At 39.8% G+C, this 19735-nt stretch overlaps 1 protein-coding gene across 43 annotated transcripts in view; it reads right to left on the bottom strand.

The window, feature by feature from the left end:
• LOC121491656 overlaps positions 1-19735 on the bottom strand; it is a 202647-nt gene that overhangs the window by 160472 nt on the left and 22440 nt on the right. For 41 of the 43 annotated variants that reach the window (XR_005988035.1, XR_005988047.1, XR_005988038.1 and 38 more), the window contains 3 exons: positions 19509-19692; positions 10064-10175; positions 5591-5674 (listed from right to left, as the gene is read on the bottom strand). The exons of the other annotated variants lie outside the window; for them this stretch is intronic. The gene's annotated coding sequence lies outside the window, so the exon portion shown is untranslated. The remainder of the gene's footprint in view (positions 1-5590; positions 5675-10063; positions 10176-19508; positions 19693-19735) is intronic. 43 annotated transcript variants of the gene reach the window in all.

The following is a 19735-nucleotide window of genomic DNA, read 5'->3' as shown; positions in this document are numbered from 1 at the left end:
CACAAAACATATTATTTCTAATTGCTCGTGTCATTCAGGTTTGCCAGCCAGGGAGATTGTAAAAGAGGGCAAGATCTGTGGAAAGTTGCCATCAACGCTTAGCGTTGAGGGGGCTTGGTAATATATCCTTAGTGTTGCCCCTCTGCCAGAGCAAATCCAATTCTACACTTTTCCAAAGGCTAAATATTCAACAAATATCTATTCAATTAATAATTTATAAACTTTTTTTGATACTGTGTTAGGCCACTAAAAACTTGTTAATCATTTGATGATAATTACTGATTAAGGTTTGCAATGAGGACACCATGAACATATGCTTTACGGGGATTAACCATTATTGTCGTCCATATCTATGAATGTTGACTCTGCCATGGGAGTTTTAGATCTACTAAGCTAATATAGTTTACATTAATTAAAAAAACTAAAATAAGTTCCCTTGTTATGTAGAATTTATTATGGTTTAATGACCACTGATTATAGTTTGGTTAATCCCCTTTCATAGATAAATTTACCTTGAATTGCTAGACAATTAAGTATACCATTGTTCAAAAGGCAGTAATTATTTCTAGCTGAAAATTGAGAGGTATGGAACTGAACCAGCTGTACCCATCCAAAATTCCTAATGAATTCTGAAAACCCATATCATTCTTTTTCATTTACCAGATCCACTTGATATTGTTGTAGTTCTTCCCTTTTGATTCAAAAGAAACAATTTCATTAGTAAACACAAAGAGAGTACCTATTTAAAGGTGAATTTGAGCAAAAAGAATTATATCCTTAAAGAAGCAATTCATTATCTTCTTATAAATAATTGACACCTTTGTTAATTTCTCAAAAACAAGAAAGCTAAACACTCAGTCAATAAATACATATCCTTGAAAATGTGTTGTTACTAAATCAACTACATTACTTTGTTTTAACAGGTCATATGATACATCAGAAAAAAATTCTAGATAATGTGTTTTTAAAATTTTCCTTTTATCTTGACATCACTAAATGGGAGTATTCACCATTAAGTTCTTTAATGACAATATCCTTTCTCTTACAAATGGCTTTGAAGTCTTCTACCGCCTATTGCAAGTATGTGGATACTTCCCCAGCAAGGGTGGGCAGGAAGCCAATACAAGCCACCAGGTGCCAATATTACACCTGACAAATTAAGCCACACGACTGGAAAAGGGTGGGTCCATCCTCCTGTTAGAGGTTCATTTCCTCTAATTTTCCCATGAACAGGAAGTCATTGGAATGGGGAAAAAAGCTCTCCTTAAAGACCCAGATGGCCAAAGGTCTGAACTTGTTAACTCCTTGCTAACAAACAACTTGAAAGCAAGTTCAAACTAATCACAAGACTTTATTTACATTGACTTGTTCAACAGTGCTGATGGCCTGGGTTCCAGGGTATTGTGATTTAGTTAACACTCTGGATGTTCCTGGGGCAGATGGGGAGTGTCCTTGGATGTCACATAGGATAATCACAGCTGACAGAGGACGCAGTTCTACCTCAGTCCTTGCACAAAACTCAAGAACCTAAAGATTAAAGGAGTCCTGACCAGATCCTAACCCCAGCCATGGGTTAGGGCCAGAACCCTCTTTCAATGACCCAATTCAACAGGACTGATTTGAAGAATTTAATCAGAGCTGACTGAAATACCATAAAATACTGCTCTGTATTAATAAAATACTCAATTCAATTACACCCCTGAACTAATGACTTGTAACTGTCTCTTAAGGATCAGTTATTCAGCCTGATGAGTGTTAAATAAAGCATAATAAAAGGAACGTTTTCCAGCCGAAAAGTAATCCAAAGATTACAGATGTATGCTTACTCTCATTGTAGTGCTATTCCAAAAGATAGCTACTATATAAGATAATGTTGGGTATTTGTAATGCATAAATAATTAATTATTAACATAAATTCTACTTAAATTTGTTTTTTAAGAAGTTTTATGAAAGTGACATAATATAATGTTCAATTTTCTACAACTTGCTTCTTTAACCTACCAACATATTACTGACATCTCTCCTTCATGGCCTATATGGTATATTCATTCATTTTAACTGATATAGCAAATCAGGTCCCTTAGTTTTTTGCCAATCTGAAAGGTTAAAAAAAAAAAGACAGCTCATGTCCTTTTATTGTACATTTTTTTTTACAACTAATGAGGTTGAACATATTTTTCAGCCATTTGCTAGCCACTTGCAATTTCGCCTGAGAATTGCTTATTTTATCTTTTGCCATTTTCAAGTATGTTATTTATTTTTCTCATTAACTTGGGAGCACTCTTTAAATAATGGACTGTAACACCCTTTATTCTGTAATGTATGATTCAAGTGTTTTGTCCCAATCTGTCATTTCTCTTTTAACTTTATTACTTTTTTTTTTATAAAGTCAACTCTGTGAGGTTTTCTTTAATGACTCCTGGGTTTCTCATCTTGTTTACAAAGAATGTCTGACCCAAGATGATTTTTTTTAAGAAAAAAGGTTCATTCATATTTTCTTCCAATACTTGTATAGATTTGATTTTTATGTTTAGAGCTTTATTCCATCTGGAATTTACTTTTGTGTATGGTAGGAGTCCAGATGGAGAGCCAGTTGTCCCAACACCATTTATTGAGCAGTCCGCTCTTCAGCCACTGATTCAAAATCCCTCCATATTATCTGTTAAACTCTCCTATATTCTTAGGATTGTAATCTTTTTGACTATTTGATTTCTCTATCATGACACTGATGCATGGACTATATCACAATTGTATACTGCTTAAGATGAATAGTTCCTTCTGACCACCACTACACGGCAAGTCCTCACTCATTTAAATTTTTTGTTTATTTTTCATAGCTATTGTCATGCGTTGCTCTTTCAGATGAACTTTAGAATAGACTGTTCAAGTTCCATTACTGGAATTGCACTGCAATTTATTTTTTTAAAAAACTGAATCAAATTTTACATCTTAAATTCATCTGATTTAAAGCACAAAATTTGGGAATCCTTGGGTGGCTCAGCGGTTTGGTGCCTGCCTTCGGCCTGGGGCACAATCCTGGGGTCCTGGGATTGGGTCCCGCATGGGGCTCCCTGCGTGGAGCCTGCTTCTCCCTCCACCTGTGTCTCTGCCTTTCTCTCAGTGTCTCTCATGAATACATAAATAAAATCTTAAAAAAAAATAAAGCACAAAATTTCATAAAATAAACCTTTACAACAGTTTTGAAAATTAAACTATTATAATGAGTAGGATATTTTGTTATTATTCTTTTTATATCAAGAATTTCAGGGGAAAATGGAAATACTTCCTTTGACTGGCCGCTCAGCCAACCAAACAGTAGCCATTCTCTACTAGGATACCACAGTAAATGTTCTAAGCACACAGAGATGATATGTGGCATGGTCCCTGTCCTTGGAAATGCATAACCTAGTTAACCAGACAAGACATATATCCATATATATAGGGCATATTGATTTGCACAATATACATATTGATATAAGTTAGTTTATGTTAAGAATCAAATGAATTACTATAGAAAATAAGATTACCAAGAGTTCAAAGGCAAGAGAGTCACAGTAGGGAAAGCCTAGAGGCTTGCTCACTCTCTCATCTTATGGAAGAGAACATTAAGGCCCACTCAGGTTAAATTATCAAGCTAACTAGTAACAGAAAACATCAGGTTTGCTGATTCCCATTCCAGTGACCTTCCCACTGCATCAAGCTTTGACACATTTCTTTGTTGACCATTTTAGAATGATCTAGAAATCTGTATCAATGAAGCAGCAGAGTCTTTTAGAAAACTCACATTTATAACTGTGTCAATACCCACAAACTAGTTTCCCCAAATCAGTTAAAAATGAAAAGGTTACATTCATACAACTCTATTACAGGAATGTCTTTTGATATATATGACATCAAATAACAGATATTAATGATATTTCACTTTTCAACCAGTGGTTTTGACATTAGAATACATAGCCTGTGACTAGGTAATAAAATGCAAGGAATTTGGGTTTTTTGCCCCTTTAGGCACAATTCATCCCCTTGTCATATTTTAAAGCCCTCAGGTAACAAACCCTAAGATCCACAGGAATCTTTACACCCGTGGAGAAGAGATTTCTAAAACTCAACATCAAATCCACTTTTGATTTTCCCTTGAGTTTGTTTCTGTCAATGTTAGGCAGGTAACACATTTCAGCTTTTAAGCCATGAAGTGATCTTTTTTTTTTTAGAAAAAAAATTGCATTCACAGCTTTAATCTTATATTTCCATGCATATTGAGTTAAATGTTTTAAAACTATCAATTCTGTCAAAACCTAGCAAAGGGAAAACAGGACACCATGCAATCTTAATGTCCAAACTGACTAGTGATTATCAGAAATTAAATGTGCAGGAATTCCAAATCTTTTTTGATCTGAGATGTCTAGATAACTTTTGTTTTTCCATAATTGTATGAGGTTTCTACATAGTATTTAAGAATCAATTATATTGCAATTGATGTAATTAACTCTAATAATCCATTAAAAGTCAGTAGGAGGGCTATTCAAGTCAATAGAAAAGAAGGAGTATATTATGAAGGTGTTATTAACCTATACAGAATTTTACTAGACATTTTCTTTTCTTACATAATAAATACACAGTGGTTAGGAAGGCTGTCATTATAATTTAATGTGAACAATAGCCCATCACTTCTTTTCCTATGCAACCCTTAACTAATTCCATGTACCATGCACAAGTAAAATGAAACCTCTTTTAATCAGGGTACAGTCATATCAATCATCTATTACTCCATGATTAAATTAGAGGTCCTTCCGCAGCTAAGTGGGAGAGAATTGGGTGCTAGCAGAAGTTTCAGACCCACCTTTTCTTTTAGTTGACAAGTCTCCATTTCTGAAGGCTGTCTGTATGTTGTAACTAATCAGAGAGTAAACAGCCATCCAGAAAGTTTTGTTTAGAATATTCTAGCAACCTTTAAATCATCATTGAAGCATGACTACATGCTCTCTAGAACTTTGGAGCATTCGGGACATTTTGAATTAAATGAGATGAGACCTACTCCCCTTCATGACATTCTATATATCCACACCACTTCCTCATTGTCTTGGTTGGCCCTAGCTGTGAACCTCACAGATATTTCAAACAGCCAACCTCTACAGCCAGTAGAGCTGGCCTGATCATCCCTGGGACTCCAGGTCACAGAGCAACTCCTAGGGTCTCAGCCTGAGTCCCATCCCTTCTCCATCCCTGGTTAAATGAAGTCAGGAGAATATAGTTTAATCACAGGTGAACAACTAGATGTCCTTCTCTCGAAGAACCCTCATCCTTCACTAGGTCTCAATTCTGCTTTTCCAATTTGATACTGACCAAAAATGTTATACTGTAACATCTGCATGAAAGGACACTTCCTTATTAGTCTTAGCCACTTATCCTACCATAGACTTCATTAGGAATACACAGTGTTAGCTCCTCCTGACTTCATACATGTATCACAATAGCTGTCCCCAGCTATGCAGACAGTAAGTATTATCAGGAATAACACTTCCCACACCAAGAACAGCAACACTCACAAAGGTATAGAGCCACAGGGGTTATGGGGGGAAAAGCATGGTACCTGGAATCACAAAACTTGGGATGAACACAGGCTTTGCCGGGAACTTGTCATGTGATCCAAAGACTCTCATTCCTGTCTCCTCATCTGAAAAGTGAATGGGAAACGGATCCAAATCAGAGGGCTGTTGTTAAATTAGCCCCATCACGTTAGTATTAAATTAGACCAATGTGTGAAAAAAGCCTTGTGAATCAGAAAACATCACACAAATCTTGAGACTGTGCATATAGCGTTGTTCTATTACCAAGAGGGGTCCGAGCTAAGGAAAAAAGGGTAAAACAATAATCCTCAAACTTCGGTGCACATGAGATTCATCTTGAGACTTATTTCAAAGTACACATGCCTATTTTCCTGGTGATTTGGATTTGAACTATAGGCCGAGAGAGCCTGGAATAAGCACTTGGCTGAAAATGGCTTCCCATTCATTCATCAGATACTTTAAACCCTAGGAAGTCTTAGAGGACACAAATAATGACAAGATAGAGCTTAATGTTGGGCGACTGCAGATCTACATGTAGAAAGAAGACAACCATCCAGAAATAGATAAAATAGAAGGCTCTGTGTGTCAAAGCAGAAAAGGCAGCAAGTAGGTAAGACCTCTTTTGAGTTTCTCCCTGGAGCCCTGACATACATAAATCTGTATTCCCTGGAAGGAAATTCTGGTTCACTCTGACCCCTCAAGCAAGCACTGCTGGTGCCCCGAGTTCCCTTTTGCACGAACCTTACCTCCAGGCCCCAGAGTCAATGTGAGCCATCGAGTCTCAGCCAGGAATCAAGAAGAGAATGTGGGTCCCATCCCCTCTCCTGGAAAAGCCAGGCCTCACCGTGAAGTGGCATCTCTTACTCAAAGGGTTCATCTCAGAGATGGAACAAAGAACCCTTTTCATTCTGGAGAGCTCCTGTTTTATGTGGTACAGGCAAAGATTGAACAAATCCACCAGAGGCATGGGCAGCCACAGTGACTAGAATGAGACTTCCCCCTCTGAAGGTTTCACTTTGAATCTCCTCCCTAAGGCCAGTCCCGGAGAGAGAATTTGGACACAGCAAAGCAGTGGCTTCAAAGTCACAGCAACTTTCTACATGCCTGGGAGGAGATGGAGAATGTCACCTTCCTTTTTTCTGAAACTCCCATCGTCACTTTGTATAGGTCGCAAGAACACAGAGAAAAGAGACCTGGTCCCGGAGTCAGGAGACCTGGGTTGTCGTCCTGCCCCTGTCAGTGATGAGCCAGGGAACCATCTCCCTTTCTTTGGCCCCATCCTTTTTCCAAAGAGAAAAAATTCAGGATCCTGACATCAACATGAGCTACTTCACAGGGTTAATGTGAGGGCTAGATGAAAAACTTCTTTGAAAAGTAAAAAGTGCCGCCGAGCTGTAAGAAATTAATAGTAAAGCCCCCAAGTGAAATTTTTGACCTCTGATTTACCCAATTTGGTAATGAATATTGTCTCCCAATTCACTCAAGTTCTCTCTGCCGCTCGGCTTTGAAAGTATAGGCCGGTGCTCTGATTAAGTCACCACCAGCGATTCCTTTGCAGAGACAGACTTGCAAGACTAGGTGTCGGGGCCTATTGAATTCGCTCCGACTCTCTCTCGACTCCAGCAGGTGTGCCCCCCACTCTCTCCGGGCCTACAGAAGCTGGAAGGGCTCCCGCTCCGCACAGTGCTCTCTCCCACCCCACTACACAGACCCGGAGGTCCCCAAGAACATCTGACCCCTGTCGCATTCATGTGACACCTTTGTTCAGTGCTACATTCACTTGAGAGGGGAAAAAAATACCTCAACCGGGAAATAAATCTTTTACTGCCATTTCATCCTCCCCTCACGTGGCGCTGGAATATCGCTTTAAAGAACATTCTCGTGGCCTTTCCAGTTCTTTCCCTTTAGGTCTGCAAACAGGAGTCACCGTCCAAGGGGAAGCTACTCCCCAGCAGAGCAGTTCTTCAAAGGGGACTTCTTCGGGCAGGAAAAGGGAACGTCTGATACCATAGCTGAATAAACAGACTCATCAAGCCCAGTGCCAGATTGGAAAACCAGGCCCTCTGAGCGTGCAGCCCGCCAGCCGTGAGCCTCCGCCGTGCTCGGGCTCGGGCCCTCTGGTCCCTGTCCCTCTCTGTCGTTCTGGCTCTCCCTTTCTTTTTTTTAATTTTTTCCTCTTCCATTCTGTCATCTTCTTCATCAAATGCCTTCACATTCTTGGGTTTATAAGTACTGTTTGTATTATTATTCATTGACCCATCTAATAGGCTCCATGAATTTCAAAGCCTATTTTTGTTTTTTTGTTTTTTGAATTTGATTTAAATTCAATTAATTAACATATAATGTAGTATTGGTTTCAGAGCTAGAGGTCAGTGTTATATAACACCCAGTGCTCATCACATCACGTGCCCTCCTTAATGCCCATCATCCAGTTGCCCCATCCCCCTGCCCCCCACCCCCTCCAGCAATCCTCAGTTTGTTTCCTTTGATTAAAAGTCTCTTATGGTTTGTCTCCTCTCTGATTTCATCTTGTTTTATCTTTCCCTCCCTTCCCCTATGACCCTCTATTTTGTTTCTTAAATTCCACATCTGAGTGAGATCAAATGATAATTGTCTTTCTCATATTGACTTATTACACTTAGCATAATATCCTTTAGTTCCCTCCATGTCATTGCAAATGGCAAAATTTCATTTTTTGATGGCTGAGTAGTATCCTGTTATATATATACACACACATATATATACCACATCTTCTTTATCCATTCTTCTGTCAATGGACATCTAGGCTCTTACCATAGTTTGGCTATTGTGGACATTGCTGCTATAACCATTGGGGTGCAGGTGCCCCTTTGGATCACTATATTTTAATCCTTGGGGTAAATGTCCAGTAATCAAAGCCCATTTTTGAATCATGAACTGTTCCATCATCTCCACTCCTGCAACTCACATTATCTCACTATACACCTATCCCCAGTCACCAATGCTTCTCAGAAAGTAGTTCCTCTTAAAGGCAGAACAGATAATTTCACACACTTGATGTTGTAAGCCCTGGATGGATAGCTGACAAAATCCTAGAGTTGATGGACCCTCCAAAGGTCATTATTTCCAGGGGGAAAATGACAAACTTATAGCCTCAAAAAGATAATTGTCTACTCTGGACTTTGGAAGAGTCCAGAAACTACCAACCCATTTGCCACTCAGCCCAGTGTCTCAGTCTACAGAAGTACCTCCAAATGTCTAAGCTAAATTTATACTGTAATTAGTTTTTCCATGTGAATAGTTGGTCATGAGTGAAATTCCAAACAATAGGTCATAGCAAGGCTTAGGCTTAGAAATTGGAATTTGTCATTTCCACACTGGAAAATTATGGGGTTTTTCTTTTTAAACAATTATAACCACAAACTTATGGTTATTCAGATAATCTGGACACTAACTAGTTTTAACTACCAGTATACCATACACAGGCAGAGACAATTCTGTGTGGGTTTCATGCAACACATTATCAAATCAATTAGGATTTCTTCATCCATCCAAAATTTAGGCAGAGGATCTCACTCTGATTGGTTTGTTCTTCATGTTTAATCTCCTCCTTAAACATTTCTTTGAGAAAGTAATTCTTGAATGATAAATATACTTGTAAAAAGTTTATAAAATTCTCCAGTACCTAATTTTAAAATTAGAGGTCACCTCTTTAATTGATTTAGCTTCTATCCAAAACGGGCTTCTGGCTCATTCCTTACCACAATTCGTGACTGTTCTATATAAAATGCCTCTTTACTTGGCTTTAAAAACTTCAAGTTTCAACAAAAGCAACAACAACAGAAAAGTCAAACTAAAGAGAAATGCTTCAGTCAATATCTCATCAGTAAGGATCTCTGAGACCCAAAGCATTGTTCTTTTTTTCTCCAATAGTAAGTTCTTAACCTCAACCACTCAGTAACTTTCCACTGTCCCATCAACATTTATGCATTGGAAGTTATCTTCTAAAAGACTAGTTGTCTAGTCTTTTAGACTGGAAGTCATCCAGTCTGAATACTTATAATTACTGTGGAGTAATCACAAGAACAAGCCAATGGTCCTTGATGTCATTAATCATCACCACCACAAAAGTCCAGAGTAGCCATGAACTGGTAAACTTACTTTAGTATTTCCCAAGAGCTCTGCAGTGTCTACTTTAGGAGAAGGAGAAAAAAATTCTAATTTTTTAGAATTTTTAGCTACTCTGATGCTGTCTGACAAGCAACACCTGGATATTTAGAAATAATCTCATCAACAAATAGATATTTCATATGCTTGCTGTATAGACACCACAATTCAATTGCCTATCAAACCAAGAAGAATAACTGGCAGTGACTATTTCTAACCAGTAGGAGTCTAAAATGTGCCTCCTCTCCATTTGACACACATAGATTAGATTCTCAGTTATGCAATCATTGGCGCAAACATCCCCTTAGACAGGCTGAAGGGACAAGATGGGAGACATTCATTTCAGTTACCTTTGCCCAGGTTTTATTTGTTCTGCAGATCATAAACTTTGGACTTCTTTACCCAACCAGTCATCTTGCACAAACAGTAAACTCTCTCAAAACTTTCTGTTCCCATGAGACCCTTGAGAAAACAAAATAGGAGGGAAAAAAGCATGATTAAAATCTACTTTCTTTGGTCAACATCCTAAAATTGAGCAATTTCTTGACATCTTAAAAGGGACTGGCGTCAGGTTGAGAGTTAGTAAACTCCCTATTGATCCAATAACTGAAATCACTAATAACTGCAGTGAGGATTCTGAGGTTGCAAACACTTGTTCTGTAACTATTTCCTGTTCTTCCATGTAGATTCACAATAACCTTATCCACATTTACCCTACATAAGCAGTGGATGCTAAGCTTTCAGATCACACAGTTCTATCAGTAAAAATACTTAAGGTATATGCAACTTGTGTGTTTTTACTTATAAATTACATGTGTATTACTTTATTGTGTGCATCAAAAATATACAAACCCTGGGGTACCTGGCTGGCTCAGTTGGTAGAGCATGCAACTCTCTATCTCAGGGTCATGAGTTCAAGCCCCATGTTGGGCCGTGAGCTTATATATATATAAGATACATATATCTTTTAAAAAAGATTTTATTTATTTATTCATGAGAGACACCGAGGAGAGGCAGAGATATAGACAGAGGGAGAAGCAGGCTCCCCATGGGAAGCCCACTGGGGAACTTGATACCAGGATCCTGGGATCACACCCTGAGCCAAAGGCAGATGCTCAGCCACTATGCCATCCAAGTGCCCCCTAAGATGAAAATTTTAAAATAAACAGAAGACTTAATATCTCCTTTCTGCACATCGAGGGATCATTTTGGATTCTCCATGGGGTATCAATATTCTACTTCTGAACAAGCTGCTTTAAGAATGCAGTGACCTACCACTGTCCCAAACTCAATCACTACTTTGCCCTAATCAAAACCTGTTTTCAAAAAAAGATCTGCCATCAGTCATGATCATCTTATGTGAATGAGGACCCATCATTATATGAATGCTTCCAGCAGGATTTGCATTTTCAGTATAAGCCTAATTAGGAGAAGAAAGGTTTATTTCATGTTACTGTAATATCAGGGATGTCAAGATAATTTATGATTTTTGAAGGATAGAAAATACTTCTTGGTGACCCTAAAATCAGACAACTTGCAGTGCCCCTGACCTAGCACATAGGCTGTGGCAGCATCAAACTTTGTAATATGAAAAGGTTTTAGGGACAGTAAATTGGTTAGAAAAGGGAAGAGTGGTGATGACACATGCTAGGAAATTTTTCCTGAGGCCAAGCACAAGTTTCTACTTAAACTGTATGTCACTGGGACGCCTGCGTGGCTCAGTAGTTGAGCATCTGCCTTCAGCTCAGTGCATGATCCTGGAGTCCCAGGATCAGGTCCTGCATCGTGTTCCCTGCATGGAGACAGGCATTCTCCCCTCTGCCTGTGTCTTTGCCTCTCTCTCTCTCTCTCTCTCTCTCTAATAAATAAATAAATATTGTATGTCATTTAGGAGCCAGAGCAGGGAGATAGCTATACATTATAAAGGAAGAGTTTAAGTCCTCCAAGTCATGCTCATAGTCCTCTCCAATTTTTTAAAACTTTGATAAACTCCCATAAGGCTGACATGAAACTTCAAAGGCTTGGTAGCCTCAGTTGAAGAGTAAGACTTCCATAATTCAAGAAAAAATATCACGTTTGCCACAAATAATCAATCACAGGTACTGACATAGCTGAAGTACTTTTGTTTATCATGAATTCCTGAAAAGAATTTCCCCCAGAGAAAAGATGAGCAATAATTTAGATTATTTTCATCTTTGTGAATATGTAGTTGAGGTACTTTAACACTCAGAATAATCCCACTACACATATGTATTGATCCAATTCATCAGGTAATTACAAAATAGTCTGCTTGATTTTAACAGAAAGAAAGTAGAGCATGGAGCATGTTGTGCGCTCTGCATGTATGGATGCATATACAACACATACGCATGTGCATATACTTTTGTATATAAGGAAGCTCCTGCCATTCAGTTTAACATCTGATAAGAAGGTGGGCAAATCAGGTGCCCACAAAAAGTTATAAAGCGATACATCTATCAGCGGGCGCACAACAACAACATAGCCCAAAACACTTGAAATAAATATGCACTGGCCAAATGAAGAGAAAGGTATAATTAAAATTTATTACAAATTTCCAGAGGCGTAGGGACAGGCATTTCAGACAGATAAATAAACTGGCATGAAAAATGGAAAGAAGTTTAATTTAGCAAATGATACCCAAGGGACACAAGATTCAGTAGTGTGAGATAAGTATCCAATCTGATGAAGTACGAGTCACAAAGTCAAAGTTAATGGAGGAGCCTTGTTATATGGCACTTAAGCCAAAATTTAGTTTTGCTCAAAATATCTACACAATTAAGGCAAAGTATGTATTATTATTGTTGTTGTTTTACCTAAAATATCCCCTGTAATGTCCTTTCATGGCAGGTGAGATAACATAGATGCACAGACGTAACCTAAGGCGGCATAATATGATACCAGCTTCATGGCAGGGAATTGACAAGCGTGTGCAGGAATTTCTGCCTGCTTTGGGACCTTTTCAGGCTTTGACCTTTGTTTCTGAAATGTCAAGGGATCTCTTGTGTCATCATGAGCCCCCTCCCCCAGCCCCTCAGAGCTGTTACCGTGAAATGGACCTAAACTATGCCAAAAACGATAAGACCTGAGGATTGCTGAGCACCACCAATTCTTCTGTCAACATTCCTGTCCTGAAATCTCCTTTTACTTACCGAACCTAGATCACCTTCCTTTAATGACATAGGAGGGAAGAAAACTGAGGCGAATAGTCTATTATCTCTCTCCAAAAGAGAATTCTCCAGAGGGAGAGGGAAAGACACCGCCTGTCTCGTTTCTCCTGCATTTTCTGGGTTCCACATTTTCCTTTGTAATGGCCACAGCTTGCTCCACCTACTCATGGTCAAAAGGAATGGAAGCTCACCAGGGGCAGGAATCTGCCCTTTCGGTGTCTTAGATACTCCCCACCACAAGTCTAAAAAGTTAGTTTTAGCCTCCATTCACAGCAGGAACTCAATGTGTTAAGCAACAGATGACATCCCAGTTTTGCTTAGGTGTTTTAGAGAATGCATGCACCGATCAGCTCATCAAATGGATCACACAAGCTATGGATCAGATAATCACAAATTTCATTCAATGTGGTTATTGAAGAAGTCAAAATGACTAGACCACAAATTATCATATTACCGCTTACCAGTTTAATAGCCAAATATACTTGTTTTTGGGATTTATCTAGCTCAGCAGTGGATTGTGAAAACTGTCAAGTCAACACTAAAGTTAAGATGGATTTTAATCTCCACAAGGGCAGAGACCATGCCTGTTTAATTCAACATGTTTCCCCAGGCACGTTATCATAGTGCCTGTCACATGGTAGGTACTTTCAATAGCTTGTCACTAGCCGCCATCATTTCTGTCCTTCCTCAAATGCACAAGCCATCCCCCTACTGTGAAAGGGACTCTATTTCTCCAACTCCTGGAATCTGGGTTGGCTGGTGACTGCTTTGAGAAACAAAACGTAGAAGAACTGACCTATATGACTTCTAAGGCTAGGCCTTAAGAGGCTTTGCAACTTGTATGTGGATTTTAGAGCATTTGCACTGGGGGAAGCTGGTCACCATGCAAGAAGGCTGATTACCAAGAGAGCAACAGGCTCTGAGGGAGCCCAAGCTAACTATGTGAAGAGAAAAAGATTCCTGACTAGTCCCACACCAGACATATGAATAAGGAAACCTTTCACTGGCTCCAGCCTCAGCTACCATAGAACTGCAACCATATGAGGGACTCAAGTAAGAGCAGCAGAAGCCATCGACCTTAAGAACCAAGAGTGATAATAATAAATTGTTGCATTAAGTCACTAGATTTTGGAGTCGTTTATTATGCGGCAACAGATAACTGGAATAGTGTTCAATGCTTATTGAATAATTTATAAAAGCAGCCACTTAGAATAAAGGGTTCCCAAATGAACCCAATGAAATCCATTAAATAAATTATTAAGGTGATGTCAACAATGGTAAAGACTATCAGAAAATTGGACAACTCTGTGGATAATTAAGGCCAAGAGGAAATCTGCTACAGAGTAGAGAAAGTAAATTTTTTTTGAGAGTGGAATTTTCCAGATTCACTAACCATCTTGACTGCATTCATTAGATGATTGCTCAATGCTCTACTTCCCTTTACACAAAATAAACTCATGATTGTGTTCCATCCATGATTCTAGGTGCAAAGTAGGAGAAAATACATTTACCAAGAAGGAACATGGGTAACCAAGGGAAATAGATTTTATGGAGCTTGGTTTTTCTATGAAGACTAACTTCTCTCTATTCTTTTAATTTTGTAAAATAGACTTTGGTCCAGGTACACTGTGTAAAACAACTAAATATAGCCATAGATCAGGGTGGGTGGGAATGGAAAAGAGAGGCTAAATACTGGGCACTGGCAACTGTTACATCATCACATCCCCCATAATTGTGCTATTATGCACACAACATTTCAGCTGGATATGGTCACCACTTTATAATGATAATAAGATTAATTAGTGACATGATCCATATCTTTCATTTCTTTGATGGTTGTAAATAAGTCTGAGTCATTCTACTATTATTTTTACCATAGGCACAATAGTCTTACCTTTTTTTTTTTGATGAGGAAAATAAATATCAAGAGGATGTCTTTAATCTTCCACGGGGTTTTAACTTTGTGCCTTTTCTAGATGAAACCACACCAGGGTCTGGCCCTCCCTTTCCTGAGTATCCTTTTCTTCTGGCTGAACAGGTCCTTTCTAACACCCGAGTCTACCTCATCCCCTCCTCACTTACACAATACTCCCCACTCTGCCCCTATGTGAACTCATAAGCCCCATTTTCTCAAAGAGATCCCAGCTCTGCCAAAGCACAAAAGCCATGCTCAAAGCCGAATGAATAAAATATAGAAACACTTTGACTAACTCTACACAACCAATTTGATGTATATAAGTTTGTTTTAAACTGAATTTTATACACACACACACACATTATTGGCAATCTCTATGGATCCAATAACCATGATAATGGTTATTTAAATGATGTTATTTAATGATCAAATGATAATTTGATCATTATCAAATCCTCCTCTTTTTGGCTATGTGGACAGGACCTGAGCTCAAGCTTGTCACTTGTCACTTGTAGCAGCACTACATGGTCACTCTGAGTAGATGAGGAAGGAGAATTGCTTCAGCCAGGGAAGAAACTAGGGCAGCCATTAGAGAAAATCATCAGATTCCATGAACAGGACCCTTGAAATCTAACTTAAATATATGGGGACAACTTTCTTATTTGCTATTGATTCTGTTGTCATTCCATCCAAATCAATTCACAAGTTTCTGGGTTTTTTCCTGGTAATGTCTGGTACCCGGGAATAAAGAATTGATTAAGATCTGTCCTCAAGAATGAAAAGGAAATAGTTATGGAGGGATGACCATTTGGGTTTCCTATGGGAAAGACAAGAAGCATTTGTGCCTGACATCTTTCATCGAGACTCAGTAAGTACCATCTTTGTCCTTCTAAGCTCCCTTCTGTCCCATAAGGGCTGAAAGCCTGACAACCAAATTCCCAGGTTCTTTTGGCAGTGGGGTTCTTGGTACCACGTGCCACTGAGAGATGCTCTTGCAATCATTGGAAAGTGGAAGGAAAAAGCCATTTTTCCTTATCAGTAGCTACAAGCAGGTGTGTGGGCATTGGCAGAAAGCAGACCTGGGGTTATGTGTCAGCTTCCGAGCATCCTCCTAGCCTCACCCCCATCAGTGCTGCAGGCAGCTGAGATCATCGGTGGCAACTTGATGTCCTGGTGAGCCTTCACTTTCACCTATCCCGAAAGTTAGCAAGAGCACCCTTCCTCTTCATTCCCTGGCTCTCCCAGTGATTCTGTTTTGTTTGTTTTTTTTTTTTAATTTATGATAGTCACAGAGAGAGAGAAAGGCAGAGACATAGGCAGAGGGAGAAGCAGGCTCCATGCACCGGGAGCCCGATGTGGGATTCGATCCCGGGTCTCCAGGATCGTGCCCTGGGCCAAAGGCAGGCGCCAAACCTCTGCGCCACCCAGGGATCCCCTGATTCTGGTTTTATAATTTTCTAATTCTTTACACTGAATTCCTCCCTGATGAAATACTCTGAGTATTTCAGAATGTGAATGAGTATGCTTCAGTAATAAACAACCCTCAAACCCTGGCTATTATAACAAAATACAGGTCATTTCTTGTTCAGGTCATGGGCTGAGTGGTTTCTATCTTCTGGCTACCATCTGGAACATGTGTCCTTCAAGATCTCCATGGAAGAGGGGGCGAAAGAAAACATACACGTACTCTTACCTCCCTGGATCAAAGGTGAGTATAATACTTCTGTTTACACTTCGTTACAAAGAATTGGTCCTATGGCCTCAATTAAATTGCAGAGGAGAGGGGATTATGATCTTCCCGTGTGTCCATAGAAAATAGATCCTTTGGTGAACACATTACATTGCATCTGCCAGAAGAGGCTTACATTTTTCTGACTAAACTCGACTATTATACTTAGTACCAGTACGGTGTCCTGCAAAAGAACCCTAAAATATGTGGCATTGACTCCGTGGTCAAGTGGCAAAAAGCAGATACATTCCCCTGGATGGCTGGAGATCCATATCATGCAGTGGAAAAATACTTGGCAAAACTGCTGCTTTCAGTAACTTGAAAATCAGACCATGTGACTCTAGAGCTTAGAGGTGAAAAGTAGCACGTGTTGGTTATTATTGGCTGCTTTGGACAACATAATAGAAGAAGAAGAGGGTATCAGGAAATAATTGACTGCCTTTTAAGCGAAGGTGAGAAGAAAAAGTAACTGCTTCTAGAGCTCCCTTCTGCTATCAATTTCTGTAACAAAGTAAGTAATGTCTGCAGATAAGACAAGCAATTCCCCAAAACTCAGGGGCTTAACAAATGAACATTTATTTTTCACTCAGAAACAGTCTCATGTGGACAGTCCTGGTCGGGCAGCTGTTCTGGGCTGCCCTTCTCCAAGGAGTGATTCAGGAATTCACGTTCCTTCCAGGTAATGACTTTATGTCTTCTATGCATGGATGACATCAAGGCATTTTCTAGCCAGAAGAGGGACAGACAGAGACAGAGACAGAGAGAGAACAGGCTACGTGCAGTCTTAACTGAGCCCCAACGTGACACACATCTCTTCAATTCAGCTCCTGGTCCTCTGATGAGAACTAGTCATGTGCACCCCCCCACCCTCCCCACCCCCGCCCAATCACTGCAAGAGAGGCTGGGCAATGTAGTCTCCTGCTGAGCATTCGCATCCCAGGGTAGAAGGAGAGGATGCATCCTCACTGGCCTGCAAGCCACCTCTGTCAAGGTACCCTGAAGTTCCTTTCTTTTTTCTCCTGCCATATATTTACCCCACGCTAGTAATCAAGCTTGGTGCTCTTTCCAACATCTCTTCCCTTTCTCTTTTGACATGTGCTTTCTCTCTTTCGTCTTTTGTTTGCTCTTACTTTCCCTTCTTAGTTTACTGTTAAAGGTAACAAATCCGTAGCATTCCACTCCCTGAGAAATTTCTAAGCACGAGGTCAGGAGAAAAAGATGGGGCTGTCATCTTGTCCAAACTGAGAAAGAAGTCATCACTGTGCCTTTTCTCCCGACTCAAGTCTTATTCTCATCTTATTTTCACTGTGGGAAGTAACTCAGCAGAGGAAAGGGGGGTCAGAAAGATCTAACAGAGCAAACAAGGTACCTGCAAGGTTTGTGATGCTTTTCCTACTTCCTTTTTGGAAAAGATTGTATTGTATTTATTTATTCATGAGAGACACACAGAGAGAGGCAGAGACATAGGCAGAAGGGGAAGCAGGCTCTCCACAGGGAGCCGGATGCAGGACTCAATTCTAGGACCCCAAGATCACGCCCTGAGCCAAAGGCAGCCACTCAACTACTGAGCCACCCAGGTGTCCCCTTTTCCCATTCCCTTGTTCTAAGTTCTTCGGGGTTTTTTCAGGTTTTGTGTTGGCTTTGGGGTGAGAGTTTCTAGAGTTCCTTTTTTTCCTCTTTGTTCAGTTATTAATAGAGACTACTCGTCACCGCTGGATGAAAATGATGAATGTGATACAGACAGTTTTCAACTGTTCGATAACACGATCAGAGAGGGGCCTCTATCACTCGCAGATGCAACTTTTATCCATTTTCAGTTTGAAGGGGAAAAAAATAAGCAGTTTTTGAAAATGCGAAATTTAAATATTTATGATGTGCAAATGCCAGATTCCTCCATGAGAGGTGACCAGTCCGGATAACTATTGCTCCCTCACAGGCTCCCTGACTGTATGCTGTATTTTGGGGAGTGTAGGACTGAAAAATAAAGCCACAATTCCTATCCCAATAGTTCCTGTCCTTTGGAATAATCCCCAATGTAATGAGTGGGGATTGGTCTGCTCAGAAATCTGAGTTTTCTAACTTTAATTGGCATCCATGTTGAGCAAGACTCAACTCTGTCAATTCTGTGTCATTATTTGGCAAAGAGTCCCAGTAAAGCCATGGCCTCACAGCATCTTTCTATTTCTGTGTTTGCTCTCTTTTCTGGTGAGGTAGCTGACATGAAGCTAGAGGCCTGGAGCCCTGACAAGCTCCTAGGGGTACTTTTGAGTATAAGAGCACTATTCAGTATATTTGGGGCAGCAAAAATAATAACAATACTGACATGCTTTACATCCTTGCCAAATATCGTGCAAGCACTGTCACATTTACTCTTCCCAAAAATGCTGTGAAGCAGGTATGGTTATTATTATCCCTATTTTATAGATGGAGAAACTGAGGCATGGAGACACTAAATCACTCTTGAGATGTAGCTACTGATCGTTACTTCAAGAACTTCAACTTGATTCTGTTCTGCAAAGCCGACAGCTGAACCACTCTATTATCAGTCTATTTCCATAAAAACAACCCAAAGAGTTGGCATGATGACAACGGGAGTCGGGCAGGTCGATCCTCAGAAAATAAGGGGAAAACATGCAAATTTCCACAGAAATGAATCATAAAAATAATAATTACCAACATTTCTTGAACACTTGCTAGATGCCAGGCACTGTTCTAAATCCTTTACGTGGATTAACTCATGGAATCTCTTAACAATCCTAAGAGATGAGTGTTATTTATTCCTATCATCCTAATTTTTTTTTTTCAGAAACCGAAGTACAGAGGGATTAAGTTTCAGGATCACACAACCGGCAATTAGTAAGATGTAGAGGACTTGAAATAAGAGTGCCACGAACCTATTTGTCCTCCGTGGAGATAAAAATGGGCAGGAAAGATAACTTTTGAAAGTTCTTCGCATAGCTCACCTTCTGTGACTCGCTCACACAGTCTGAACCATCCTTTAGGCAACGTGGATCCAAAGCTCTGGTCCAACCTCTTGCCTTGCTCCAAACGCAGGAAGTTTTGGATGATGGCTGTGTGTCCTCAGAGCATCCCTCATCCCTCCCTCACCAGACCAGGAGGGTTCCAGTGCCAAGGAGCTCTTCTGTCCTATTGAAAGCAAAGAATGGTTGCCTCTGAAATAAGTACAAAG

This window comes from Vulpes lagopus, chromosome 1, assembly GCF_018345385.1.
Source record: "Vulpes lagopus strain Blue_001 chromosome 1, ASM1834538v1, whole genome shotgun sequence".
NCBI classification, from domain to species: domain Eukaryota; kingdom Metazoa; phylum Chordata; class Mammalia; order Carnivora; family Canidae; genus Vulpes; species Vulpes lagopus.
The sequence above is the reverse complement of the archived record's forward strand: the minus strand, read 5'-3'. Positions and strand labels throughout refer to the sequence as shown.